The 4,817-nt window shown below is 44.0% G+C and overlaps 1 non-coding gene across 1 annotated transcript; it reads left to right on the top strand.

Annotated features, from left to right (window-relative positions):
• Positions 1–427: 427 nt before the first annotated feature.
• On the top strand, positions 428–503 carry TRNAD-GUC (transfer RNA aspartic acid (anticodon GUC)). Its single transcript has one exon. It is a non-coding gene; the product is annotated as a tRNA-Asp (tRNA).
• The last annotated feature ends 4,314 nt before the right edge of the window (positions 504–4,817 follow it).

Raw genomic sequence — 4,817 nt, 5'->3', positions numbered from 1 at the left:
TGGCCTGGGCCCTGAGGATGGCTCCATGGCCTCCACCTCAGGTGCTAGGATGGCTCTGGCTGCAGCAGAGCAATGCCCGGGTGGGTCCCAGTCAGGCACATGCAGGAGTCTGTCTGCCGCCTCCTGCCCCCCCACCCCGCTTTTCACTTTGGAAATATACAAAAAAAAAAAATAGTATGTTTGGGAGCCACAAACATAACTTAAAATTTTCTAGTAGTAGTTACATTAATAAAAGTTTAAAAAGTACCCAGAAGAAATTCATTTTAATAATTTATTATTTAACCTACTACAGGGTGTGGCAAAAGTAGATTTATAATTATTTGTACTGTGATATTATAATTAATAAATAATAAATCAAGAATAAACTGTTTCACATACTTACAACCTAACTTTTGTCCTACCCTGTACATTCAAAATATTATTTCAGGCCCTGGCCGGTTGGCTCAGTGGTAGAGCATCGGCCTGTCATGCGGAAGTCCTGGGTTCAATTCCCGGCCAGGGCACACAGGAGAGGTGCCCATCTGCTTCTCCACCCCTCCCCCTCTCCTTCCTCTCTGTCTCTCTCTTCCCCTCCCGCAGCCGAGGCTCCATTGGAGCAAGGATGGCCCGGGCGCTGAGGATGGCTCTGTGGCCTCTGCCTCAGGTGCTAGAAGGGCTCTGGATGCAACAGAGCAATGGCCCAGATGGGCAGAGCATCACCCCCTGGTGGGCATGCCGGGTGGATCCTGGTCGGGCGCATGCAGGAGTCTGTCTGACTGCCTCCCCGTTTCCAACTTCAGAAAAATACAAAAAAAAAAAAATTATTTCAACATGTAATCAATATTGTTTGAATTTTTTATGCTGATTCTTGAAATCAGTGTGTATCTCACATTGACAGCACATTTTGATTTAGACTAGCCTAAATTCCATGTGTTAAATAACCACATTTTTATAATGTCTGCTATATTGAACACCTCAGGAATGGACAAACCATAAAAGACATATCATTACTCCAGAAAAAAATATCTTCAACGTCATTTGCCACATTTTCTTTGTGAAGGAGGATAGCATTACTGTTCTAGTTCTGGAGGAGTAGACATGGGAGGGCAAAAGTTCACATCACCAGGTTCAGGAGATGAACATTTTACTTATGAGGTATCATTTATCTGGAGATGCAGACCCTTCATTGCAGACTTGTATATAGAAGGTTTTTAGTGAAAGTCATCAAAGGGTATGATCAATATTTATATAATTATGTATTCAACATTTATGAATTTATACTAAAATATTTTTAACTCACAGGAAAACTAATACTATGATCTCATGCGCTATGGGGGGACATGCAAGAGTCTAAAATACAGTTACCACAAAAATCTATGATAGCAATAAAAAGCTTACTTTTTTCTTCAAGAAAAACTAATTACTCCTGGTCTCTGTTTTCAAAGGAAATTTAATTTCATTGTATAAAATACAGACTTTTAGAAACCCGTTAATGCATACTGAAATGCACATCTATTCTTGTTTTAATGAAAGCATGGAAAGTCATTTTCTAGTATATAAAATGAAAACCAGAGTTTAGTTCAAAGACATTGGATTTATCATAGAAAACAACATTTGAATAGTATGGTTACTTTAAAGATGACAGGCAGTCACGCCTAGGAGGGAAATAATATGTTGCAAGGTTGAGAGAAAATGGATTATTCAAATGTAATTTTTTGAAAAAGAAATGATGTCTTTGATGTTCAAAGCACCAAAAGAAAATTTAATACTAGAGAAACCAGAGATACATTTGATGGTTAGAAAAGATAGGGTTTTAAGAAAGAGGTAATTACTTTGTTTTCTTCTATTATAGAAAGATTAGATATATAAGGCAAATTGAGGAAAATTCAGGTGGGGGGAAGTAACATATACAAATCTGATGATAAAAGGAAAAATAAAGCTATATACAACACATACAGATTGTTAAATGATAAAAGAAAAGAGATTAAGTCATGTTTAACATGATGTCACTTAAAAAGTATATTGTTGCCTGACCAGGTAGTGGTGCAGTGGATAGAGTGTCAGACTGGGATACAGAGGACCCAGGTTCAAAACCCTGAGGTTGCCAGCTTGAGCGCAGGCTCACCAGCTTGAGCACGGGGTTGCTGGCTTGAGTGTGGGATCATAAACATGACCCCCTGGTCACTAGCTTGAGCCCAAAGGTCACTGGCTTGAAGACCAAGGTCGCTGGCTTGACCGAGGGGTCACTCACTCTGCTATAGTCCCCTGGCCAAGGCACATATGAGAAAGCAATCACTGAACAACTAAGGTGCTGCAACGAAGAATTGATGCTTCACATCTCTCTCCCAGTCTGTCTGTCCCTATCTGTCCCTCTCTCTGTCTCAGTCAAAAAAACAAATATATATAGTGGTCATGTTCTATATGATTTTCCAGTGCTTATTTGTATTACAATCATAACTATATATTAAAGTTAGATGGCCTGATCAGACAATGGTGCAGTGGATAGAGCATTGGACTGGGATGCAGAGGACCCAGGTTCGAGACCCTGAGGTTGCCAGCTTGACGCAAGGTTGCTGGCTTGAGCAAGGGGTTACTCGGTCTGCTAAAGGCTGATCTGGTTTGAGCACAAGCTCACCAGCTTGGACGCAAGGTCGCTGGCTCGAGCAAGGGGTTACTCGGTCTGCTGAAGGCCCGCGGTCAAGGCACATATGAGAAGGCAATCAATGAACAACTAAGGTGTCTCAACGAAAAACCAATGATTGATGCTTTTCATCTCTCTCCGTTCCTGTTTGTCCCTGTCTGTCCCTCTCTCTGACTCTCTCCCTGTCCCTGTAAAGAAAAAAAAAAAAGTTAGATGGCACTGTTATAGGAAATGTAAATTAGTACAGCTATTATTGAAGTTATTAAATATACGACTAACATTTGATCCAATAATCCCACTTCTCCACTGCCATTTCTCCACTATACCACTTACCCACCACACTGTGGAGTACTGAAGACTAAATTTTCTCTCTCTCTCTTTTTTTTTGTTGTATTTTTCTGAAGTTAGAAACAGGGAGGCAGTCAGACAGACTCCCACATGTGCCCGACTGGGATCCACCTGGCACGCCCACCAGGGGGCAATGCTCTGCCCCTCCGGGGAGTCGCTCTGCCGCAACCAGAGCCACTCTAGCGCCTGGGGCAGAGGCCAAGGAGCCATCCCCAGCGCCCGGGCCATCTTTGCTCCAATGGAGCCTTGGCTGCAGGAGGGGAAGAGAGAGACAGAGAGGAAGGAGGGGGGAGGGGGGAAAAGCAAATGGGTGCTTCTCCTGTGTGCCCTGGCCGGGAATCGAACCCGGGTCCCCTGCACACCAGGCCAACGCTCTACCACTGAGCCAACCGGCCAGGGCTGGCTCTTTTATTTCTGATAGAAGAGTGATGGGACTTAGAATAACTATTCAAAAGCAAAGCCATCATTTTGGGGAGGGGTTCCCTGGCTTTTAACTTTGTTGTAGCTATTAGCCTATCTAGTAGTTGGCTCATTAGATGACTTAGAATAGATTTTGCAATGTTTTAATCTTGGAAGATTTACCAAGAAATTACACTTATTAAAATTTCACATTCTATAATTATAGTAATGATATATATATATATTTTTTCATTTTTCTGAAGCTGGAAACAGGGAGAGACAGTCAGACAGACTCCCGCATGCGCCCGACCGGGATTCACCCGGCACGCCCACCAGGGGCGACGCTCTGCCCACCAGGGGGCGATGCTCTGCCCATCCTGGGCGTCACCATGTTGCGACCAGAGCCACTCTAGCGCCTGAGGCAGAGGCCACAGAGCCATCCCCAGCACCCGGGCCATCTTTGCTCTAATGGAGCCTTTGCTGCAGGAGGGGAAGAGAGAGGCAGAGAGGAAAGCGCGGCGGAGGGGTGGAGAAGCAAATGGGCGTTTCTCCTGTGTGCCTTGGCTGGGAATCGAACCCGGGTCCTCTGCACGCTAGGCCGACGCTCTACCGCTGAGCCAACCAGCCAGGGCTAGTAATGATATTTTAAAGACTGTAGAGCTATTAGGTGATTGTGACTTTAAAAGCCCTGGCTGATTGGCTCAGTGGTAGAGCTTCGGCCTGGTGTGCAGGAGTCCCAGGTTCGATTTCCAGCCAGGGCACACAGGAGAAGCACCCATCTGCTTCTCCACTCCTCCCCCTCTCCTTCCTCTCTGTCTCTCTCTTCCCCTCCCACAGCCAAGGCTCCATTGGAGCAAAATTGACCCGGGCGCTGAGGATGACTCTGTGGCCTCTGCCTCAGGCGCTAGAATGGCCCTGGTTGCAATAGAGCAATGCCCCAGATAGGCAGAGCATTGCCCCCTGGTGGGCATGCCAGATGGATCCCAGTTGGGCGCATGCGGTAGTCTGTCTGACTGCCTCCCCGTTTCTAACTTCAGAAAAATAAAAAAAACCCAAAAAATACCCTTGATGTTGTTATATTATTACAGCCATGCTTAACATAATAGAAACCTCTGCTTTTAAATTAGTATCTGTCTTTCTCTCTTTCTCTCTCTGAAGTGACTAGGAAAACAAAGTTTTGTGTAAGAAAGTTATAAAGGTTTTGTATTAAGTCAACTTTTACTTTGAGCACTATAGTATAGCTCTTTTGCCTGTTGTATAAAATTGCCTTCCCTTTTAGGTAGATTAATAATATGTTTAAGTTACTTTTTATAAGAAAATGTTATATAAATTATTACAACAGATAAAAATTCAAATTTTTTTTTTTTTTGCATTTTTCTGAAGCTGGAAACAGGGAGAGACAGTCAGACAGACTCCCGCATGTGCCTGACGGGGATACACCCGGCACGCC

The sequence above is a fragment of the Saccopteryx bilineata genome, chromosome 1 (assembly GCF_036850765.1).
Source record: "Saccopteryx bilineata isolate mSacBil1 chromosome 1, mSacBil1_pri_phased_curated, whole genome shotgun sequence".
NCBI classification, from domain to species: Eukaryota; Metazoa; Chordata; class Mammalia; order Chiroptera; family Emballonuridae; genus Saccopteryx; species Saccopteryx bilineata.
This window is presented reverse-complemented; position numbering and strand designations above follow the sequence as displayed.